Source organism: Semicossyphus pulcher, unplaced genomic scaffold, assembly GCF_022749685.1.
Source record: "Semicossyphus pulcher isolate SPU_LCO1_2020_fin unplaced genomic scaffold, fSemPul1.0.p SCAF_9, whole genome shotgun sequence".
Lineage (NCBI taxonomy): Eukaryota > Metazoa > Chordata > Actinopteri > Labriformes > Labridae > Semicossyphus > Semicossyphus pulcher.
In genome coordinates this window covers 29662170-29688022 of record NW_027211770.1, presented here as the reverse complement: position 1 = coordinate 29688022, position 25853 = coordinate 29662170, and the positions used below count along the sequence as shown (strand labels likewise).

Here is a 25853-nt window from a genome sequence, read left to right as displayed (position 1 = left end):
TGCTCCTGGCTGGTATCATGAGGTTCCAGGTCACATGGTTGTTAACCACATGGTGGGGTTTTAGCTGAAGAGCTGACTAGTGCGGCTCAGGGGTCTTACAGTAAGAGAGTGTGTCCTTCAGCAAGAGGGCCGGAGTTCAAACTGCAGTGTCAGCAAGTGTCCACTCTGCTCGAGTGTCCTTGTGTCAGACAGAGAAGCTTAACCTGTGCTACCGTTACTTTCCGATTACAAATATGGACCGGTAAGAACTAAAGTAGCATTGTCAGCGTAACAGAAGGCAGACCAAACTGACCACAGTTTCTAAAGTCCACTAAGAAAGACTAAAAAGACCATTTTCAGCACCAACAGGATGGACAGCGAGCGACCTGGAAAATGGGCAAATGCCAGAATGGGCGCCTGACTACTGGACGCTTGGGCCACAATCGGCCATCATTGATTTTATGATAATAATTATATTTATTATGTCTTTCTCTTTTTTAAATGAATTATCACACATTTGCACATGATTCGCTCGATGTAGCAAATTAATGGTCAAGTGAGGGCAAAAACAGGAACTTCAGCGGGTTATGACAGCATCGCCAGGCTAAAAGAACATTCATTGAGGCATCAAACAATGGCGGAGCATCCTAAAATATGCCACAGCTGAGGCCTCCTCAGGCCTACCTACTGGCATCATCAAAAGTGTGCTGCAGCTAGCAGCGCCAATGTCATCTCGTTTACTACACATTGGTGTGACACATGTATTTATCCTTTTAGAAGCTAAATCCAAAACCAAGTGGACTTGGTTGAAGAAGAAGTTTCACCCCTCATCCAAGAGACTTCAGCTCTAAACTGACTGGTGGACGGAGCCTCTGTATATAAGCCTCCGTAGGTGATTAGTGTGCTAATAGGTATGTAATCAAGGGTGAGTCGTTCACCTGAGCTGTTGACCTTATCGCAACAAGAGTCATTAGCACCCTCTGGTATTGATGGGTCATTGGACTCACATGATCCAGAGGGTGAGTGTGATCTCAGCTGTTTGGGCAGAGAATTCAAAACTGCTTCGTATGTGGGTGAAAGGTGGTGTAGTAGCCCACCACCACTGTTAAGGGACGTTTTTTTCAGCTTAGCAAAGATGGCTTCCAGGACACCTCTTTCAACGAGCGAACTGAAGAAGCCTTTCGGATGAGAGGTGAAACGTCTTCAACAACTTCAACCAAGTCCTGTTGCCTCTTGGATTAAGCTTCTAACTACCATGACCTGTATTATATTTAGGTGAAGTTATTGTTACATGCACTGTGGCTGTGCAGTGCTCTTTTCACGTGTCGGTGGAGCTGTTGTTTTATGACGTACCTAACCCTAATGTTGAGCCTTTAATGATCGTTTGTAGCACATAACGCTCTGCCGCTCTCAGATTGTGTTAAATCGTTGTCAGCAAACATAAGCGACCGCAGCGATACTAACTGCTGTTGTTTGACTGTGTGTTCAGTGTTGTGAAATGGCTGCATATAGTCTGCCTTTATGATGTCATCTGAAGCTTTTTATGTTAACATCTGAGTTGGGTTTGAAAGTAGGGCCAGTCTGCTGCAAATGCACACTTTGAGCCTAACTGTACTGCATTAGACTTACATAACTCCTTTGCTGATCTGAATATCTAAAGTGTCCCACAGCTGGTTATAATAATGCTATAAGAAGGCTTCTAACATCCACATTTGTCATTCTGAGCTGTTGACGTCCGTCTCTCTGAGCACTGAGAGGAATCACTCCACAATGAGAAGTCCTGAATGAATAATACAAGTCCATAATCCTGCAATAATGACACATTTTAAGTTATGGAAATCAAAACAGTGTCTGATATCTCAAAGAGTCATCACAATTAAATTGTTATCTTGAAATACTGCAGGCTTTGGAAAGTAAACACGAGCATCATTTGTTATCTGGTGATAATGGAATAATTATGATGAGGCTGCAGCTTGATTTCTCAAGCTGACAAGAAACCAGAATCGTGTTGAGATCTCGTGATGGACGTAAAACATTATTAGGAATAGCGACCACAGATGCTCGAGGGATAAATACGTTTGAATACTATCACTGAGATGATCACAGTGTTACTAGCAGTGGTTGTCTTGTTCACACAGACGGAGCTTAACATCCATTTCCTCCAACCGTATGCTATGGTTGGTATGCAAATGTGGATACAAACACTCGAAGGGTATTAAGCGTATGAGTTTACGTCTGTGTGAGTTGTGCATCAAGTGGACATTTTGTTGCAGCAGTAGATTCTTTCTGAGGCTCAGTGTTCTGGCAGAGATGTAGGCAGTGAGAGCGATTGAGAGAGTATCAGAGCTCCGTTTGTTCTGCTTCCATTTGTCCTGAAGCTGACCTTTTGACATTATTTCAGATGATAAACAAACAACCAAATCCCTCCTAAGCTTTGTTTAGTGGAGAAACCTGCTGGGGATTATGAATCCCAGTATTGGATTAAGATCACACAGACACCAGATACACACAGCGCATCGCTAATACAGCCAAATGGCCGGCCATGTTTCCAGGCTGTGGCTGATCGGGATTCTTCATACTCTATACCCGGCTTTTTAAAAAGACCTTAAGATCAAGAACCTCTGCTGTGTTTACTGTAACTCTATGTGTATGTGTAGCCTCGACTTACAGCTGCCTAATCTCTACATGATGTAATTACGACAAGCTGTGATCTACAAACAGTGCAGTCTGTAACGGCATGTTTGGATCATAGACCGTAAAGATGGGCAACATGACAGATCCCTCCAAGTGAAGCCAAACCCTCTCTATCGCCCCCTGCTGACTGGCTGCGGTATAGGTCATAAAGCCCGCCTCCTCCATGTTAACAGATGGGACATGAGTCAAATTATAGAATCTAAATACACGTCAAATACATTTTATTCAAACATTGTTTCTGTCATTATAGTTAGTTCTAATCTTAGAAGTGTTCATCATTATTTCATTTCATTATTCAGACCAACACTAGAAGCTTTTCTACTGTAAACACGCCGGCGTGCCAGATCTTTGCTGTTTTTTTCCCATAAGTTAAGTGTGTGTTTTGGTTATCGGAAGTGGCTACGGCGGCTCCACCAGCCGTTCTCTACTGCACAGCTCTGGCTCCATATGACGTCACCATCGCTCAGTGGTAGAGTTGGTTGTCCCCAGCTCCCTCAGTCTACATTTCAAAGTGTCCTTGTGCTACACCACCGGGGTCAAACTGCTCCCGTTGGTATAGCCAACGGGTACGAATGTGATGACTGATTGACAGTTGTGCAATTCAGGTAGCAGCCTCTGCCATCAGTGTATGAATGTGTGTGTGAATGGGTGAATGTGACATGTAGTGTAAAAGCAGCTTTGAGTGGTCGTAAAGACTAGAAAAAGCGCTACATAAGTACAGTCCATTTACCATTTACTTCAGTTGAGAGAGAGCGAAAGAGAGCAGATGGAGACGCTTCATCCATCTTTATATACAGTCTTTATATACACTTCTGTGGTCTCCTTGCTCTCACCTCAAACCCCTCCAAGCGAAAATATTGTGTTTCATTTTTCACTGGAACTTGTTTCGTTGCCAATACATTTTTTTTTCCAATACATGTGTTTCAATGCCAATATTTTCCTCATGTTATTTTCAATGTTGACCGTTTAAGTGTCGGCCCTGGCTCCATAGAAAAGACACAAAAGTCAAAGAAAAAAGTGAGTGCCTTAACTTTGTAGTCCTTTCTAAATCTACCACATTGATGTTCATAGTTAAGAGCCAAAAAGTGTGTTGCTGTTGTTTGCAGACGGCCTAAAATGTCTTAAAGCACAGATCAAGTCCACACTGTGTGTTTCAAATTGCTAAAAATAAAAAGCCTCACATTCTAGATTAACTACACTGTTCTGTAACAGAATAACAATGTCACTCTATTGAGGTCAAGTTGAAGACTTTTACAAAGACACAAAGCTAATACATTACCATAAAATATACGCACACCCTTCAGTCACATACTCAAAAGATTCAGACTGGAAAAAGACATTATTTCAGCCCATTAGCACACACCATAAAGCCAAGATATCTCACATTGTGTTCTCCCTGTGGAGTCGCACTAATACATCTACATCTATTAATACATATTGACAGGCGGGGGTATGCCCTGCTTCCTGGTAAACACAGGTGGATATTCTCTGTGGTTTTACACACTGTCTTTGCAGAGGACGAGGCACTAAAGCCTTGTGGAACATTGTCATCATTATGCTGAACTCACAGCCTGCACCTCTCCCCCTCTCTGTTCTTCAGATTTCAGTGCTCTTGCTTCCTCAAAGACACCCAAGGGACCAAACACAAAATATATAGCTTGTGTATGTGTGTATGTGTGTGTGTCATAATTGGCTCTAAGGTGGCGCAGTTGTTCCAGTGGACTCAAAAACAGGCTGTTTGAATTCAGCCATTGTGCTCACTGCTCCTCCCTCTGCACAGGCATGCGTTGATGCACTGCAGCGTGATTGTCAGTCGAGACTCGACCTACAGGTTGCAGGATCATTTCTTAAGACTCCTGTCATGGTCACAAGAGCAACTTGTGTTTGTTAACAGGTTTGGTATTTAGGTTTCAGGCCCTGTGCATTAGGGTGTTGATGCTAGCCTTGCACAATATGTACTGAAATAGTTGACCCAGTGATTTCTTTCATAACAAAGATTGGATTTAAGTCAAATATGGACAGAAAAGTACAGTGAGCTTTTTTTTTTTACTAAAACCCAGATGAAAGAAGCCCACTATTTGAAAATGTCCTCTTACTGCAGAGGCTAAGGTGAAGCTAGCTTGAATTTGTGACCGTGACTTGGTTGCTCTATTTCTACATCATCATTACTATGCATCCCTGATTCTTGAACCTTGCTAACAGCTCTTCTCACTTACATTAAATATCAAAATATACTGCTAGGAAACTAACTCAACATTAGTCAGTGTCAGCAGTGTCAGCTGTGGTAGCTGTTGTTTGTTTTGTTTTGACATGACTATAAACCTACAAACACGCCTCAGTTAAATGCGATACAATAAGATAAATCCAGGTAAACAATTGTAATGTAAATGTACATCTGCTGTAACAGAAAAGTGTTCATTTCCACCAGTTTGTTTCTGACTGTTGCTTGTGCCTTATAAGTTTTGCAGGATTGTGTTGCAGCTGTAGTTCCTATGCAAACAAGTGAGCAGCAGGTTGAATGATGATGACAGCCCACAGCATTGCTGCCCTTTTCTAACCAATTATTGTGTCCAAAATATTCAACACCTCTGTTGTTTTTGCTGGATGTGTGGTTTTGTAAGATAAGATGGCAAAAGGCAAAGGGTTCACTCCCCTTTGTTTGCTGAGAGTCGCAAAATGATAAGTCAGGATGGAGTAAATTACAAGCCTTCATCATAAAATAACTCCTGGCTGCACAGATGGAGAGATTAGTGCATGAGAAAATATCATGCAGTCATAAAAGAATATTGATTAATAATTAAAATACAATTATTTAGACATTCCCTTTCTTGCACAGTTAGCTGATAAGTTTAATGCCATTCTTGTTTGTGGTAACCGCATGATGAAGGTACAGCTAACAAACAGTTAGCCTAGCTAACCAAAGACCAGGAAATTACACATAGTAAAACCATAAGATCTTGTTGTCTTATATTTGTATTGCGTGAACTAACAAGATACAACACAGCAGTTAGTGAGCCTTACAGGTGCTCGTAGGTGGACTTTATCAGGCTAGCTAGTCCCTGCCCCTATTTCTAATTATGCTTACCTCAGCTAACAATCTAATGGCTATAGCTAGTCATCAGACAGTTAGCTTATATTAGCAAATGCTAGAAATGGAAAAAATAACCCCAGTTAAACAACAACCCATTGTTTTGTCACAGTAAAAAACACATTTTGTTCCTGAGCTTAACATGTCCTGGAAGGCAGATTTTCTCAGGCTAGCCATTTCCTCCCCCTATGCTCAGATAAGCTAACCATCTGCTGGCTGTAGCTAGCCATCAGACAGTTAGCATATCTAAGCTCGGACTAAAAATCGACACAAAGCCCCTCTAAAACCACAACTTGTCATTTTTAACTTTTGTTGTGTATAAAATAATGTACAAAGATATCTGAGCTTAACAGGTGCTCATAGGTGAATCTGTTACCTGCTAGTCCTCGACCCAGTTTCAAGAGATGATAAGGTAAGCTGACATCTTCTGGCTGTAGCTTCATTTTACCATACTGTTATGAGAGTGGTGTAAACCTTTTCATCCTAGCCTTGGCAAGGAAGCAAATAAAAGTATTTCCCAAAATATTGAAGTATGTGTTTAATAATAGCTGTAACTGTCGACCCAGTAGTCACTTTATCAGAGTAGCTCTTTGTGAACATGTAGAGGTAGGCACCGGACCCACAGGCTCTGAAGGTGTTGCATTCAGGATGCTGCTCTGTTGAAAAGAAATACATTTATGAAAACTCTAAAGGAGAACAGCTTGTCAATATATCAAGCCTCTTCACTGCCAAAAGCCTGACTGGCAGAGTGTAGTGGTGGAACTGAGAGTAGCCAAACATTTAGTCCACACGAATCACGGCCCTCTCTGCTCGTGTCCTCTTCCTCCCCTCGAAAGAGCCTCACCACAACAGGCAGCATCGCACTGCCAGAAGAAATGACTGGAGTAAATCTCCAAGTGATGAGTCAGAGACAACCAAAAACTCACAACCATTTTTTTCTGCGGCTTGAGGCCAAAGAAGAATGTAATGAACAAGCATGACCTGAAAGGAGGCCATCTCTTTTTTATTTAACTAGCAAAGTGGCTAGCAGTGTATGTATTATAACCAGTGCAGACAACTGCTGCGGGAGCAACTTGAACTTTTGTCCTTTTTCTGTAACTCAGGCGCATTTTGACAAGAAAGACTGACTGAAATGGAAATGGAATAAATGAATTCAAGAGATGAATTAGAATGTGAGTCCTAGCCATCTATTGGATTATTGTCAAACGCTGATGCAATCAGACCAAATGCTTCAGCCCTGCAATCTCTGCACAGGTGTCTTATTAGTGTTTCTGGGAATATACTGCACATCATCATCACCAGCTGATGAGCTGTTGTTGGTACATTTTGTCCCTGCTTCTCTAGATGTTTTCTCTGTAGGACATTCAGAGTACTTGCTGTATATTTTCAGTGCCCTCCGACACGTTTTAGCTTCCTAGATTTATGAGGAAGAGACAGTTAATGTGTGTATGCATTCAACAGTATTTTCTGTCGAGTGTCGTGTCACAGTAATAGATTTGGAGTTGACTACACAATGTGCACAGCAAAATGATAAGTCAATTAATCAATAAGATGGTCGCAAGAAAATTAATCTACAAGAAATTGATCAGCATTTAGCAGTCCAAGTCATTTATTAGCTGAAATGCCACACAAAGGAATGCAAGGATTTACTGCTTTTCTTTGTTTTATTCCATTGTGAATTTAACATCTTAACATCAGCTATTTTAAGCCGTAATCTTGCACCTTGGGCCCTGTGGTGTGTATTTTTAGTTTTTATAAACTAAACGATTAACCATTGACCCATGTAATGATTATGTCGCTGATTAAATAATGATAAAAATAAATGTGAGATGCAGTCGTGAAGTAATACTATACCTCATTCCACAGTGCAGTATGTGATCCATTCTGATGCACGAGAAGATCAAGATAGACAGACAGACAGACAGATAGATCCTAGATCCAATCCTAGAATATAAATATAGAAGACAATTTTAAAAGTTAGGCTATATAAAAACTCATGCATTATACATTATACGCATATATATTGATATACTGGTATGTAATAATATCAATAAAAAACAGAACAAGAAATAATGCATGTGTTAAATATGTAAAAAAAATCTGTGCATAATACTACAGCACATAACAGCGTAAATGCTGAAAAATTGGATCTATAGCATAAATAAGATCTGAGTTCATTTTACTTCAACTCACTTGTATCTCTAATCACAGTAATTGCTCTACAAGAGGTACAACAGTGTAATGTAGATTAACAACCTTTTAAATAGCCCCTCCTTTAAAGTCTACGATATGTGTTTTTAAATCCCCTGTCCTGCGCTCTGATTGGCCGGCTGGGGTTACAGCAGGACCCTGATGTTCTGGCATTCAACATCTGGGAGAAAAGTGAGCCGAGCTGGGCGGGGCGTAAAATGAAAACTCGAACTATCAACCAATCGGAGACGACATGATCCTAACCCCGCTCCGTGATTGGATGGAACGCCTGTCAAAGTACAGGCTGGGGGCGTGGCTTAAGCGGCTGCTGAAGTGTTGTGATTTCAGTCTAGCTCCAGTCTTGTCACAGCAGTGAGGGGCGCCTTTTCGCTGCTCTGGCGCTCTGGGATTACTAACCGCTTCACGAAGAAAACTAGCTTAAACTAACAACTCTGCCTTCCCCGACGCGACTTTACGGCTTCTTCTCTGCTACAGTGTCCTCTCTGAGAGACTACGACGTTTTTTTGTTCACACTGGAGATACGAAGGAAACAATAAGGTAAGAGAAATGTTTCGCTTGTTGAGGACTTTGGCGATGCTGCTGCTGCGCTTACTTTGCTCATTAGGAGCCTGATGCTCCAAGTTTTCCACAGCCGAGGGGTTTATTTAAACATGTAAAGGGCGTTCAAACTTCTACATCAATTTTAATTACGTAAACACCACATGAAATATTCGTTCAACCTCTTTAAGTTGAATTTGAGCTCCGCAGAAGCCGATTGTTTTTGCTTTTTCCTCGGCTGCTTTTGGCCATGAATATCAGCAGACGTTACACTGATTTTGCAAGCTGTAAGGCATTTCGTTGTCGGCTTGTGTTTGCTTTGTGTAAATGCATCCATTCTTATATAAAACCTGCAGCACCAAAATCATGTTTTCACCCTCTGTTCGATCTTGTTGCAGGAGTCCTCTACAACTTATCGAAATAACAACTGATAACGTGTCTCTCTGAGAGGAATCTTGCCTAAAACACTGATTGAATTTAATTAGGTGTATTTTCCAACGAAAAGGCACTAATTTGCGTACTCAAGTTATGTTTGTGCAAAGAAAACCAACGAGCATCGGATAATTTGCTCTTTTTACAAACAGATGACATTGAAAAATCAATTTTAGCTCCTGATTACCTGGAACATAAATCTGTGTTTGCGTGGCTCGATTATATTCAATCTGCACATTTCCCTCTCACTTTGCCTGCATTTTATTTTATCATGCTTATTTCATCTGCAGCTCTGTCTAAACGCCAAACTCAGGGGGAAAACGATGAGCTCATTGTTCTAACAGGTTTCAGCATCAGTCCGTGTCGGTGTATTCAGCATTGCCGAGGATGCACACAGAGATTAGAAACCTGTGTTTTCCTCTAATAAGATTGCCCGGAGGAGCCGCTGCTGGCGCTTATTTATGTTTGAATAGATGCTCTTCTGCAGCTCTTGAGCCTTCCTCCTGCACAACTCTGATTGAGTCTCCGCCTGTTGTGCATTAGCCGTCTCTTTGCCCTCAGTGGGTGTTCAGTTTCAGTTGAGGCTAAGAGCATTTCAACAATAAATAAATCTCTCCTGTGCACAAACAGAGACAGACTACACCACTACTTCTTCATCGATTTTGGCCTGTTACAACCATGCTTATTTTTTGCCCTGCTGCCTGACTCAAAGGCAGCTTTGTCCTTTTTATTTGTCTCTGATCCGTTTCTAGCCTTGCTAAAGTTTTGCAGGCATTTTAAAAATGCACGTCTAGCTTAAAGGTTGCATTGATTGAACAGCAGAGTAGAGCTGCAAGGAACATTGATTAAGTGATGAGACGCAAAAAAACAATATTAATAGCCAACTGTTTTCATAATCGATTGTTTAGTTTTTTAAAGCATAAATGTCAAATCTTTGCAGATTCCAGCTTCTTCAATGTAAAGATTTACAGCTTTTTTGTCATTTATGAAAGTAAATGAAGAGTTTTTTGGTTTTTGACGGTCGGCTGAGAAAATAAGCAAATTAAAGACACGACTTTTGTCTTTTGGAAATTGTAATTTTCTGTTGTTCGTACTTTTGACATTTTATAGACTAAAAGATGAATCCATTTGTCGTGATAATAATCAGCAGATTAATAAATGAACATGACAAATCATTAGTTTCAGCCCTGCAGCAGAAACAACTTGTGCTCCCTCAGACTGTGCCTGTTGTTTTGGCTTTAGGAGGAAAACATCATGCAATGTTTGCTCCAACCGGTCAGATGTTTAAGTGGAGACAGCGTGGTCGGATCTTGTGATTCGCTCTGGTTTTGTCTTCTTCCTGCTTATCTCAGCTACGGCAGGGAGGCTGCTGATGGCTTGCGGTTTCCTTCCTCAGTGACCCAGCACTCTGTTCTGCTCAGAGGACGTCTCAATGTGGTTTCAGGTTATTTTATTTGACATGTTACTAGTCTGCTGACAAGGAGAGGTGCTGCTTCCCCCGCAGGAGAAGTGAGATGCTCCTGTGTAGCCCCAGTCTGTCTGACAGTAAGCAGCATGTCTGCCATGTACTCCTACTTAAACTAAATATAGTGCAAACAAATCTATATTCAACCCTTGTGGCGGGCTCCCACACTCACAAACAATCAACTGATCTTTGTGTTTTTCATCTATTTTTAATACAAAACACCATTAGCAAAGTCCCATTTGTGCTGACGGGTGAGTTCCAGTTGTGAATGTGATAAAGAGTGCGTTCATTTCCTCCTCACCTCTGCAAAATTGCTCGCTCTCCGTCCAGCTCTCATTTCCAGGCCCTGATAGGTCCGCCGCTCGGTTAGCATGGTTAATGGTGCATTTAGCCCAGTTTGTAATTTTATTTCCGATTTCCATTCTGGCACTTGCTTTTAGTTTGAAACGACGAGAGGCCCCTGATGGAGGGAGGGAGGGAGGGGGCCCCCGCGTGTGCAGATGGCATCTTCCTAATGGGTCCTCAGGGTAATGATGGTTGAAATAGGCTCCTAACCAGGGGCTGAGGACTGTGGCCCTTGGGGGACGTTCAGCGGGCCTATTTCCATTTCCATCATCGAGATAAAGTGCTCAATATCCTAACATTGCTACATATAACTCTCATACACACACTGTTAGGCTGCAGTTTGCTTTGGTCAGGGGAAAAAAACTGAATTTCCGTGGGAAGACACGTTACATTAAACCCCCCAGGCGAACTTCAAGTCACCGAATTGCTACACTCACGCTCATTTCCCCCCCATTTCAAGCTCAGTAGAACTCGAGAGCATTGGATAATATTTTTCGGGCTACTGTTGTGGCACCTCGACAACAGCGATTTGTCTGAAGTGTCTCAGACCTCGAGCACACGGCGGCATTGTGCGACCGCCGACGTCTGAAGAATAGTGTCGGAGCCGCGGCGTGCTTCAGGAAGCAACAGTTAATCTCCGCTCTTCAACCCGCGACATATGGGACTTTGTTTGGCCCTGCACCTGAGAGAGGCTCCGGCCCCTGGCACCTCATATATCATTTTGATAATGGCTGGTTACCTGTGGCAACAGGGCAGCCAATGAGAACCCTGCTTCTTGGAGCGGATAGCTTTAAAAAATTGGGGGGAAGAGGGTGAGGGTATGAGCTCCAAGGCTGTCCCCTCCCTCCTCCCCCATCCTCTCCTGGCTGGTTGCATGTGTCCAGTGAAGGGTGTGGGACCCCTGGGGAGTGAATTATTACCTGTCAGCCCTGCAGGCTCCAAGTCATCCATAATCCAGGGCTGACACAGCACACAGGCCTGTCCAGGCTATCTGCAGAGACCACCAGGGCCTTGGCCTCCAGGTCCTGGCCCCGTTTGGCCACAGCTGCTCAGAAATCACATTAACATGTTGAAGCGTTACAATCGCAGGGCTCAGAGGAACAGGCAGACCTGCCTCGTGCCGTCTGCAGCCGGCTTGAAGTGGCTCCTCCATCACTGTCCTGGCTGCATGTGGCTGTTTTTTTTCAGCTCTTCTATCTGAACAGTAATAACTTATTTTCTGTGCCTGGAAGAAAAGTTCTCCTTCATCTTTCTGCTGATTCAGAGCTCAGGTTTGCAGGTACATTAGAGTGAATTTAGAAGATCATTTACATTTTGCCAGTGGCTCAGACAAAATGTGCACAGCCAATTTAGTTACATCTGTTTCAAGGCCGGATGATTACGGCCTAAAAATAAAATCTGTTTTCTGATTTTGAACAGTTTAATGCTGCAAATGTAGGCCGCTTTTTAATGCTGCTTTTTATGCCGTCTTGTGCGTCTCGCAGCGCCACACGCTTCTCTCACCTGGTTACGTGCCTTTGTTTGAGATGCTGGAATAAGTAAATAGTGCTGCTTGTTTTTAATGACGCAGATTGAAAACAAACTTCGCAGCAGACAGTGGTTTGCTCGAGGTCGGATGCTGCGAAACAGAATACTATTTCGAGATCGTTGAGGAGCCTTTTTTTGGGAACAAACTTCTCACCTTTATTAGCGATAGCGCCTGCTGCCCAGTCGACATTTCACCTGCGTCTGAAGAGAACTCTTGCGTTGCTTTGAACTACGGGAGCTTCAAAGTCCTTACTTAAATTACCCCAATTAAAGATGGCATGAAGAACCTTAATTTCTTTTTGATTTGGCGGCCCCTTTGGAACTTTGCCCTAAACCATGAATTAAATAATCAGCCAGCTCTATTTTGTACTCTTGTATTATTGTTGCAGCCCTCTGGAAGTGAAAACTGTGGATGACAAACTTCTCTCGCACTAGTCCAATCATCAGCTATTAGGTTTTGAATCCTTGGCCGGCTTGTAATTACCTCTGATTCCAAAAACAGGCGTGCTGTGGCCTCCCTCCTGCGGTCCTGGTTTTGGTTAGTGCCGGACTGGAAATTACAGCCAAGCTGATGAGTGTGTAAATTCTGGTGAGGAAAAGCTGTAGAGTTCACTGAAAGGCTAGAAGGAAGGGGAGGGAGAAGAAGAAAAAGACAGCAGGAGGCTTCAGACCACAAACTGGACGAGTGACATGCCTCGCTCCGTCCGTCCAGACTGGCTGTCTTCCTGCGGTTTTGTCGAGCCGCTCCTCAGAAACGTTAACCCCTTGTCGAACATGGACTTTACCTCCACTTGCCAACCCGCCTCGGCCACAAGCAGCGCAGTGGGGACACGGGATGACTGTGCGGTTTCGCTTTGTGAAGCACATTGTGGAAGGAGTCCAACAGCTATGGGGAAATATAACCTGTAGCCTGCAGTGTCAGCAGATCGCCTTGGATTTATATTTGTAAACCAGAGAGGGTCCTCTGTCTCATGAGAGGATCTTTGTTGGAATTAAAACCTCAGTTGCTGGAGGTTTTCAAGGCTGTTATTGTTTCATTTTCATGGACAGTCACGCACAGGGGCTTCTGTGTTTTGTTTGTGGTTTTCTGAATTTTGCAGTCGGGGTAATAATTCCCTCTTTTTGTCTCCCACACTCCTGTATCTGTCGGACCTTTTTATAGATGGAGAGAGAACCTATTCACTCCACAGTATCATCCACACAAACACTCTCTGTGACTTGAGCTACAAGGAGGATGTGTGTGTGAAACCCACAGGGCAGCTTGAGAGCAGCGTGCACAACAAAAAGGACGTCTCTTGAAAGGAAAGAAATGAATCACCCCTCAAAAAAAATGAATCTGAGTCATTTTTCATGCATATTTCATGTGAAGAAGCGGCTAATGCGGCTTCATATGTGCGTGGATTTTCATCGTTTTAAAGGATTATTAGCGGATGACTAAGCGCAAAGATCTTCCAAAACTCCCATTCAGCCGCGTCACCCACAATCCCCCAGAATCCTGTTTATTCTAAAAACCCTAACGCTCAGTAGCATAATATTAACTCCCTAAAGATTAAGATAATACAGACATCACAGCACCCTCCCTCTCCCCGCCGCCGCACTACAGAAACAGAACTTCATCCTCTAAATCCACTTCGATTCTCCGCGCTCCTGTGTCTAATGGGAGGAAGCGACTGAAATAAGGAAACAAGTGTCTCTGTAAATAACCTCGGGCCATACATACCACGTATTGATTGGTTCAGAGGGTTGGGGAGGGGATGGTGGTGGCAAAAGTGCATTGGTCTGTTGCTCCAAATGATCCTTTAATCACTTCATAATGAGGGCAGACCTCCCGCATCATTGATTAGGCAGCCAGGCTGAAAGTGGAGCAAATCGCCCCCCAGACTCTCCAAACTCCCCCAGCTCCCCCAGCTCCTGCCCTTCTTACTGGTGGAGGAGAAAAATTAACCGCTGCTGTGATTTTTGTTTTCAAAAGGCATCGCACATTTATTTTAAGATGATTCTTGCACACCATGATTTGATATGCTTGCAGTGTGCGTAGCCCCTTCAGTGCAATGAAATGTGCTGAAACTGGAAGTTTGAATCTTCTCCAATTGAGGTCACGTTTGTTTGGTAAATAATAAATCACCAAACCAGTCTGAGTCCAGTCTTTTAACACATGCTGGCTGTCAGCTGGACATCCATACATCCACAATCAACTACATTTTTTATGCCAAATCGCTGTCGTTTTTAGATCTTTTAGCCATCTGAAAGACTTTAGTAACTAGAGGCTTGGACTAGAGGCATCTCACGAGCTAAGCTTAAATTAGCTGAAGCTCCGCCTGCAATGCCCAAAGCTCCACCGAAGAGCGCCAGAGAGACTCTGATATTTTGACGGGAAACCACTTAATTGGGCTTGTTTGTTTAGAAGAGAAGAAGACCTCAATTCAACTCCCAGTGAAAACCTTGTGTATGACGAAAACTGAAGGGTTATAAAATTGGGAGTAGGGATGCAACGATTAGAGATTTTAATGGTAGATTATAGTCTCGAGAAATAATCACACTTTTACGATTATTACGCTACGCCACTGATTGTAAGTGGCACATTTATAATTAATTCCCAGCTGTGACGGCCTCCTGCCAGTAGGGCTGTTTTTGGTGTTGGTGTGTCTTTCTTTGTCCTCGCAGGTCATTGGTGGATGGTACCGTGAGACCTGGCCAGTCTCGCAGGGGTATAACCATGCAGTCCATCTGTGCGCGCCCTCTCTCCTCCTCTGCTCAGTTCTACCGGGCTCAGCTCGGCAGGGTTGGGTTCAGTTCACCCGCAGCTCCTCGTGGTGCATTTCTGTTCATTTATTTTACGGTTGAGAGGCATTGAACGTTTTCAGTCTTTAGTTAAACCGTGCATTCCCGTGTATTTGTCTTGTCTTTGAGCCGGGTCATGACAAAATTGGGGGCTCGTCCAACTCAGTGTTTCATCAAGTGACTTGCCTCTAACATAACATCATTCAGTTACTATGTTGGGCCTGTAGTTGATCCCCCAGATGCTGCATCAGGTTTCATGTGTTTGACACTTTAGCCACAGCTTTTTCCGGCAGGTTTTGCAGATGGGGGATCCGTCGTCTTGAATAACTTCCTGGTCATTCTTTGTGTACCCGAAATGCCCTCACACTCTTTTCGTTGGTGGATGCAAAGCTTCGCTGCTCTGCCCCTCTGCCATAGTAAGGTAAGCTTAGCGTAGCCTCCATGTCTCTTGATAAGCACATGACATTAAGCTGGTAATGTGTACTGGCCCCTTTTTTGAGAGTGAGAAACAACCGGTGTAGCGAGCCTTTACGATTAAATAAGCGGGACGTTTAAAGCGCAGAGTGAAACCGGTTAATTGTTGCATCCCTATTTGGGAGTAGACTGCCATGCCGTTGTTCCTGCATTGGTCTGTGAACAATGATGCAGCTAATGAAGACAAGAATGGGCAGAGACTTCCCGTTTAATGATTCAAATCTTCAACCTTGAGCAGTCGGCGCTGGCTGATCCGTAGCATGGACAGAGAGGCTTGACTCACGAGGAAACGGCTATGGAACGAGGGACACTGTGCTTCAGTAAAGATGATGCAGAACAGAAGCTGAACGTGCTGTCAGGAGCAATTTGTTCCATCACCTGAAACACAACTGTGTCATTAAATGTAAATGACAAATGCATGACTAAGAAAACAACAGTGTCACACACAAGCTTTGCTAACATGTCTATCAGATGGAACCCCAGCCAGAGAAGTGTCACGTCTATTTTTACTGTTACAGTTTGTGAAGCAGCCGATGAGTTGTGCAATAAATACCCGCTAATTGAAAAACACTCGGTCATAATCCATGATTCACAGACTCATCTCTCAGACATCACCGTTGTGCCTTAGCTATTTATAGTATAAATTACCTTTATGTTGATGTTTTTGTTTTGTAAGAATCAGGCAGCACTTTAGTACCTCCAGGTTTTTATAGGTAGACAGATAAAGGACCAGCATGCACCTGGGTGGGTCTGTGAGCAGGAGAGGCAGCCTGAGCCATGGTTTCTTTGTCCTTTGCTTTCTTGCCAAGGATATATGAAGAAAGCTTTATGGACAATGGGCTTCCATGACAATGGAAGTTTGCTTGAATGTAGAATCATTCCTTCTGGTTGTATCAGTCGGTTGCAGGCGACCGACTTGTGGTACATTGTGAATTTGATTTCCATAATACATGAGTACTTTATGGCTGTACATTCCAGTAATGTTGGTGCTGTACTGTATCATCACCTTCTCTCCTCATCTCCATCCTTCTTGCTAAGCGTTGTTGATGTGTGTTCTCGCCGCTTCGCTCCCCACAGATTGGCTCTCAATCAGGCGTCGTGGGCGGCACTGTAACGTCCTTTTTCTTGGACTTTTCAATTTGTGAAGTTTTCGTTTCCGTTAGTGGAGTTATTTTCTTTGCCCGTTCAGCCATGGAGGCTATCAGAGCTTGTACTAACAGCCCAGTTACTCTCCTATTTCCTCCAAACAAACGGCTGTTGTTGCTGCAGGAAATGTAACCATCCATCTTGGTGCCAGAGGTTATTTCCCTGGAAAGACCTTACCAGACACCCCGGGCCTCTCACCACCTCTCTCTGGGCTCGACGTACACCCTTAAAAAGAAACGTTTGGCACGGCAGACATTTGTCTTGTCTTCAGCACAAAGACTTGTTTCTGACACGTGTAGTGTTGAATCAGAACATCTCTCATCCCGACAGAAACACAGGTTTGTTGATGATTTTTTAATGGGATGGCATGTTTGGCTGCAAACATGAATAAAACAACACACCCTGACAGAGATTGGAATCTCAGAGCTGATGGAGTGATGAAATTGAGAGAAAATAAGGTTTAGCCGACATGATAGAAATGCAGGTTGGCTTCATTAAAGTTGGCTGATGACGCCTGAGAATCTGCTGTCGGCTCATTCTGGCACATTTCTCTTTAACTTCTGTCGCTTCTGCTTTTTTTGAAAAGCAAACGAGCTGGACAAACTTCTCCACCAGACTGTTTTAATTTAGGTTAGATTGAAGAGTCAGCTGTGTGCACAAGCCCCTGCTTTGTGCAATTTCAAGATAAGAAAACTTTTTTCTTCGTGCGGTTTGAATGCAGGTAATCTTGCGGAGGCCGTCTGCGGAGAGGCTGGAAGTTATGAGCGGGATTGAATTGCAGTCAGGTTGGGAAGCTGATTGATTTCCTGAAGTTTAGACGACAATCTCAGCTGTAAGGGATGATTGTTTTCAGCAATCATTTATGTTTCAGTTACGGTTTAATTCATTGTTTGCTCTATGAAAAGTTTGGCTTGATTTATTTTACAGCTCTGTATCGGCAACAATCGGGCGATACGCTCATATCACGATGCAATAAAAAACCTTTTATGCATTTACAATAGTGAAACCCAGCTGGAAACTCCTCAAATATTAAAGGAATTTAAATGTTTTTTACCAAAACAGACGGGCCTAAATATCAGTGCATGGTTTAATTTGCTCAAGTAAAGATCGGAGACATCCAGCATTCACAGTCCACACAAACACATGTAAAATCTAACTCTGATTGTAGACCAGGTGGTTTTTTTGCATAGCAAAGTCAAACATTGTGGGGATACATTATGGGGCTAAAGACTACAGGTAATGAGATTTGTCTGAATCAGTCTTTGAACGTGAACTCTTAAAGATTGATGAGCTGTTTTTGAGCCAGCTTCTTAATTGTTCTTAATGTTGCTTTTCTCTTTTTTACAAGATAATAAATAGAGCGTATTGGACGTTTGGACCGTTGATTGGACTAAACAAACACTGAACAAGTCACCTTGAGCTTTAGGAAAACGTGTCATTTTTCATAATTCTGACATATTTAGACTGATTACTGATTGGTGGATAAATCAGTAAAAGTAATGACTCATTAGCCGCAGCCCTTGTTTCCCCTCATCGTGTACAGTTTAGCCTGGAAATATAAAAAAGGACGTTTTGGCAATGATGCAAATTGATTTATTTATTATGTTTCCAGTGTTATTAGTGTGAAATCCAGCCGAACACAAACTGTGCAGAGATCTGTGAAGAAGTGTGCAAAGTATTTTTGGAAAAGTAGTTCCTGTTCCCAAGGCTGCAGAGCACATCTACAGAACAGAGGGTGATGCAAAGCATTGTGGGTTAAGAGTTTCTGGCAGAGTGAGACTGACAGATTGAATATCTGATAGATTTTTTTTTCGGTTTCTCCTCTGATAATCCGTCGCACAGCAATTGTCTGGCCTGTCACATCTTGGCTGAAGCAATTAGGCTGAATACACGGGAGGGGGGGGGGTCGTATCTGCTGCTGCTTAGTTACTATAGAAGTAATTCTGAGTTATGATCATGTCTCATTGTTGCTCATTGCAGATTTTGTGAAATGAGAATTTTTATGGTGCTGAAACGTGAAATGAAGCAGGAAATTAAAAAGCTAAGATAAGCCTTTCCCCCCCTCCTGTCCTCTTCATCCGGAGCTGCAGTCTTCACACTGTAATGCCCCTTCTTTTCCCATCATGCCCCGCACACTGCACACGCTCACAAGGTGTCAGGTATTCATATATATTTAATCTTTTAAGTGTTCACAGAAAGTTTGCTGTAATTGTTCCGAGTCTTTTGAACGCGCTCTCCTCTCAGCAGCAACACGCGTTTCCTCAATGAGGGGCCCGACTGCATCTAATTACCAAACTTTCCAAAAATAGCCGTTTGACCTTGTTAGATGAAAAGTTGGCCGAGCACCAGTCGCACGTCCTGCTCCGACTGTACACACTTTAAATGGACGACGCGAAGTTAAACTCTTCAAGCTGTACTTTCAGGTGAAAGGTTCATTGATGGTTTCTGAGACTCAGATTGGATTCCCAGCTCTCCTTCTCCCTCAGGCCTTTTATCCGATTTCTTATGCATGCACCGGCTGCTCTGCAGATAGCAGTAGTGGCCGATTTTCCTGCTAACAACACTCTGCATACCCTGCTGCTTAAATCTGGAATGTGTTAAATTTAGAGCATGCATTGCTTCGTTGAATCCCTGATTGTATGTGTATGAAGTGTTTTACCTGCGTGGTTGTTGGCTGTTTATAATCTATACTCGAGCCCTCACGCTGTTATTTGTGTATATTTTAACGGTCACCATATGTGCGCTGAATACTTGGCTGGGTGTAAGATAAGTCCACTCGCCTACACTTAGCTTGGTCATTTTTCCTCCGGTTCTCAGAACCCCGGGCTGGTTTCCATCGAATCCAGGCTATTTTTAACCGGGTCTTTGGGGGGAGGGCGCGCGGGGGGTTTATCGGGGGGGGGGTTTCAGTTAGTGTCATATGAATCCAAACCGGGCAGCCGTCCAGGGTGAGTAAAACACACCTCCTCCTTCTCCTCCTCCCCTACAGTGCCCTGAACTCTCCCCGTTCCAAGTGTGTGTGTGTCGATTTATTAACCATGTGTTGACTCACCCCTGCAGCTGTGTCTCTGTATGTGTCTCAGTGTGTGTGTGTGTGTGTGTGTGAGAGAAGGACAGAGGGTTCATGCTTGTGGTCTGAAATTGATTCTTCACAGATGCATCATGAGTCTCTCTGGTAAAGTTCAGGTTTCATGTAAATGAGGTCTAAATCTGAACTTTGGACAAGCGCTTTGATACAAATCTAAATATATAACACTTACAGTGCGTTGCCCAAAGGATAATAAACTAACTAATAAACTAAAGGTACTGATTCTTTTAGTGCTCAGTTAGTTTGCCAATTCCTGTTCTGGAATAAATCGGTGTGAAAAAAGAAGACTAAAATGCTAACATGTTTAATTTACAGTAATATAGATCAGAGGAAGCAGCAGTTCCTCCCATCTGAAAAGCTGGAACCCCTTGAGCTCCCTTGATTGGAAAAATCCAATCACAGCTTTTGATTGACAAAAGCTGTGGTAAATATTGAGATTATTTGACACGATCACTCTGTCATGTTGGCTCAAGATGTAAAGTTGAGTAAGTAAACTGCTGCATTCGTTCAGAGAACACCGGTAAGAGACACTCTGCAACATCTTCAGCTGCCTTATTCAGGGACAGAACACAATCGATCCGGACAACAAGAAGCAAACAATATTTGTTTGACTGTTCGTTCTTCCCATGCTGTCAAGAAGTGGCCTTTTTTCATCCCTATCTTTTTCGTCTCCTCATCTCCTCCGTCCTCCTGCCTTTGGCCGTGAGCTATCAGTGAGAACTGGTGAATCCTTTGTGGGAACATTTCCGCACAAGTAATGGTGCATGACACACAGCTGGAATACACAAACCATAAATATATATAAAGAAACATTAGTTGCCGTGAACGCTGTCATGCTCATCTGACACAGATCGTAAAACACAGCAGAGGGCTGTAACTAAACAATGGACAGATGATGCAGCTGTGCCACACGTCGTATTTAACAGACAGCTGTTTAAAATGACAGCTCTGAGTGTCTCATTTTTAAATGTTTAGTACTCGGGGTGGGACAAAATGTATATTGTTGTCCTGACTCGTGCAATTCCATTATTCATAGGCTGGCTCCAAATATCCATATTTTATGTTACAAGTTTCCCTGCAGTTTCGACTCACTGCGTCACTACCTCATTACTCCTCACGGGGGCGCTTATGACAGGAATAGGGGTTGCGTGAATGGAAATTAATTGGCCAAGGAAGAGGTTAGTCAGATATCGTGATGTATCATTAGAAGATGAATGATATGGCCTAAAATTAAATCACGATATTTCACAAAACTTTGCAATTTGCGATGATCATGACGATATGAAAAAAGAAAACTGAATAATCTTTTGTATGTAATTCAGGCAGCAGCATTTATTCATGCGAACAGGCGTAACGTCGCTGCCACCGATGTTTTCCGGTGTTTTCTGAAGCAGCATGTGATGATGATGAACACTGAAGTCCGCTCTCAGCCAGATGCGCTCTCTGCTCTCAGCTGAGCACCCCGAGGCGAGTGCTTTTAAAACGATTACGCAACTTGTTAGCCGTAACAATTGTCTTGCAAATTTACATCTTTGATATCGCAATACGACACTTTCTTATCACGTCATCTGAACGATATGACATGGCACAGCCCTACTTGCAATATATCAATTATCCCAGAAACTCTGTATCGTGATGTATCTTGGGCCACGCATGGTATCGTGTATCGTGTCGCGAGTTGCCCTGTGATTCCCACCCCTATTTATTTCTTGACTCCTCTCTCCTCATGCCTCTTCCTCGACTCCTCTGCACCCATATCTAGTAGGAGGGACTAAAGGGAGAGGATAGGAGGCAAGGAAAGGAAACGAGGATCTACAAACCGAAGGTGCTGTCTTCCTTAATCGACATGAATGCTGCGCGAGTTTGGACTTTTAAAGTGCGGCGAAAATGCACCGCTGTGAACACACAAGACACACTGAGAGCATCATTGCAAATGAGAATATGATGCAATCATAGTTTTATCTGGATGATCTTGTTTCAAAGTCGTTGGAAGCCGACTTTGTTATTGTGAATATGATCAGTGAGAAAGGAATTACACGTTTCTGGCAGTCTAAGTCAAAGGCTGCGATCTCCAGGCAACTCTTTGACTTTCTTTTGTGATGTACAGTCAGGGCCCACATCAGATTATAATTATTGGCACTTTTGGAGCATGTTATTGTCGGCTGGATATCTGCTGGGACAAAAAGGTTCAAGTTGTTAGTCAGAAAATTGGTTCAGAGTCAAACTGTGATCCTCTAAACATGAGCACAGTCTCCGAGTAATCTGCTGATCATCTCAGCCAGAGTAGTGCAGCCCTTTGTGTGTGTGTGTTTGTGTGTGTAGCGATGTGGACGGCTGCTCGGGGGCTGAAAAACATGTTCATTAATTTACTCTGAGGCTGTAAACTTATTTCCACCATAAGAGAGATACAAACACAACAAAACACCTCCCACTCAGGCTCACACGAGCCACTTCCTCGGTCCAGCCAGTGAATCCTCGTCGGCTGTTTGATCTCTCCTCATTGCTCTCGTCCGTTTCCTCCCCGAGGGCCTGGCTCCTGGTGACTGACGGCATGAAAACTAACTCCGAGTAAACAAGCACCCACCACCAAACCACACCATTCCTTTAATGTCACAACTCGGTGACATGTGGCTGGGAGAAAGGGATGAACTCACACTTTCACTCTCCGGCCATGTCAGAGGATGAGAGTAGCCCTCTGGCGAAACACGGGCAGTCTGCGTCTGAGTGGTCCGTTGCTACAGGCAGCGAGAGGATGAAATGTCAGGAAGTCCAGCTTTAAGACTCTCACACACAAAGACACTGCACAGATGTGTGTGCTGCTTTAAGGCAGGGTTTTAAGTCTTTGCAAAGTTGTCATGACAGCAGAAATGTTTCTCCTGCATCTCGATGCCTGCGAGGTAACAGTTAACCAAATGCTACAAGTTATAAAGACTTCACCTTGTGTGGAACTGTGCACATATTTGCTTGACCGACATTGAAGTTCAAGCCATTACAGGCTGGTTTAAGAGCGCACAAACATTCAGGGACACATTTTAGGTACACTTTTGCAAATCAACACAACTCTCCTGCATTCATCTTACCTTCACAGAGTATCTGAAGTTATTTTTTTGGTTATAATGCAAGTCTTCTTTTTGAATGTTTGTGTCCCTTCCTTTGCCTTCATAAGGAATACTAGAAACACCATACATAGACTTTACTCAGCAGGCTGCCCAAGGATATAAACAGTCACCATAGTGTAGTTGTAGTTGTGTAGTAACAGAGAACAACACCATCCACCAGCCATCATTTAGTGGAAAATCTCTGCTTGCCCTGCTGTTCCTGCTTGTTCTGACAATCACACACTCTGCAGCTCTTGTTGTGGGACCTCTCCTGTTTAATGTCAGCATACTTTGCATGGTGAGTGCAAATGGTTGGTACCAATGTCATACATTAACAGCACCACGATGGTCTGATCGTTCTGTAGTGTCATTAGCAACAAGCTCCTCCACCCACAGCTCACCTGCGGCTGCATTAACAGAATCACGGGCGACAAAATTCAATTGCAAGTTGTGTGTTTTTTTTCTTGAGCGACTTTTGGGCAACAAACCTTAGAGGGAGGGGCAATTATCTTTAACTTAAGTCATATATATGTTTTTAAGTGCTGATGGATTGATGGATGTTATATGATGTAAAACATCTTAAATCAAGCTTTTTCAAAAAGCATCACTCACCGTCTCATTCATCTTCAAATATCAGCTTCAATCAATCAATCAGTTTTTATTAATATAGCTCCAAATCTCAACCAAAGTTATCTGAAGACTTTACAGAAAGAGCAGGTGCAGACCGTACGCTCTTTTTGAGTGACAAAAGGGAGGAACTAACACCCCTAAATTTTCTTATTTTTAACAATATTACAGATTCTCTCTCTCATCACCATGAAGTCTATTTATTTGGAAGTATTACAAACAGCCCACACATTAAAATGATTCAATAATGAACTTCTGACTGTCCTTGAACAATTTCCAAACCCGAACTTCCAGGATAATTTAATGCAATGACATTCATGAGAAAAAAGTTTTCTGCAAGAAACGTGGAATTACATTTAATCAAATCTCTTGTGCCAGTTTCATCGGCGGTCTAATGGAAATCATGAGTCATTTAACAGGCGGCAGCACCCCCCACCACGATCTGCCGTGCTTCCTGCAGCGTGCTCCACTTGGGTGTTTGCCGCTCGTCAGTCAAAGCCCCTCTGATGTGAAAATTAAATGCATGAAAAAGAGCGAGTCTGACTGCTCTGTGCTCAACATGAGCAGGAGACACAGGTCAGTCACTGCGCAGAGGCAGTCCATTCAGCAGGAAGATCTTTTTAATTAGGCTATGTTCTTTTAATTAACCAGCCAGCATAATGTCTGTGTCCATTTGTCACCCCTGCTTTGCTCAGGCAGAGCTCAGTGAATATACCCTCTTTTGTCTCCGCACAGTTCCAGAGGTCCCGGCTTCCTATTATTCCTCCTCATTCACTGAAATGTATTTTTCTCCCCTCTTCTTCTTTTAGATTAGCATGATAATACCCCATGGAGGGGAGGGAAAGTGGTGAAGAGCTATTGCGGGCCTGCTCATCAGATTCACTGTGTGCAAGAGCGTGGTTATTATCATACTGAATGCACCATCAGTTAAACTAACAGCCTGAATTCCGACATTTATCTCCAATATCATAGAGCGACTGTCAATTGCATAGGGAGCACAATGGCAAATTACGGGTTATGTCTTTCTCCTTGGAGTCTGGATCTTTCCCCAGTGTAATTACGCTATGCTAATTCTGCCCCCCTCCTGCCGCGATGCACTCCCAGTGGTGAAAAACAAGGCTTCCCAACTGTTTGGATGTTACAGACGTGGGTGAACTGAAATATTAGGGAATAAATGTGTTGGATTATGGAAAGGTGTCACCAAGGAACGAACCTCAGCCCTAGTTCAGGAGCCCAGGGGGTAAAGTAGGACTGGGCAAAAAAACCCAATTTGGTTTAATGATTTTAAATAAAATTTAGATAAAGATAACTAGCAAACAGATGAAATAAATGCCCCTGCCCCTTTTTAGATCTTGGTCGTTTTAAATGAATAATCTTGAAGGATGAAGTCATCCTCACTTGAGAGAAACAGGCTGAGCTAAAGTTGGATTCAGTTCGAGTGAGGAGGAAGTTTAATTTTTAATTAGAAACTGCTTAATTCAGTGTTACTGGTTTTAATTACCACCTCTATTTGTTAGGGAGAAGGTAAGACCTGTGCACATAATTTGGCTGTCAGAAATCAACCCTGGGAAAGCTATCCATCCATCCATCCATCCATCTATTATCTTCCGCTTATCCGGGGCCGGGTCACGGTGGCAGCAGGCTCAGCAAGGTGACCCAGATGTCCCTCTCCCCAGCAACATTTCCCAGCTCCTCCTGAGGGATTCCGAGGCGTTCCCGGGCCAGACGGGATATATAATCCCTCCAGCAAGCTCTGGGTCTGCCCCGGGGTCTCCTCCCAGTTGGACGTGCCCGGAAAACCTCCAAAGGGAGGCACTCGGGAGGCATCCTAATCAGATGCTCAAACCACCTCAACTGGCTCCTTTCGATGCGAAGGAGAAGCGGCTCTACTCTGAGCTCCCCCCGGATCTCTGACCTCCTTACCCTATCTCTAAGGCTGAACCCAGACACCCTCTGAAGGAAACTCATTTCAGCCGCTTGTATCCACGATCTCATTATTTTGGTCACTACCAGAAGCTCGTCACCATAGGCGAGGGTTGGAACGTAGATCGACTGGTAAACAGAAAACTTTGCCTTCAGGCTCAGCTCCCTCTTCACCACGATGGTCCAGTATAACGCCCGCATTCCTGCTGATGCTGCACCGATCCGCCTGTCAATCTCACGATCCATTTTACCCTCATGTTTTTCCGGCAGAGAACCATGGCTTCAGACTTGAATGTCACTCGCATCCCAACTACGTCACACTCGGCTGCAAACCGCCCCAAAGCCTGCGGGAGGTCCCAGCTTGATGAAGCCAACAGGACAACAAATCCTAACCTAAAATTTGAGCTAACATCGTTAGCAGCAGCTAAGCTCGTTCCC

General features: G+C 43.4%; 1 protein-coding gene across 1 annotated transcript in view; it reads left to right on the top strand.

The window, feature by feature from the left end:
* The first annotated feature begins 8382 nt into the window (after window positions 1–8382).
* Window positions 8383–25853, top strand: part of sema6cb (semaphorin 6Cb) — a 180924-nt gene continuing 163453 nt past the window's right edge. Inside the window, exon 1 of the mRNA XM_069655668.1 lies at window positions 8383–8509. The gene's annotated coding sequence lies outside the window, so the exon portion shown is untranslated. The remainder of the gene's footprint in view (window positions 8510–25853) is intronic.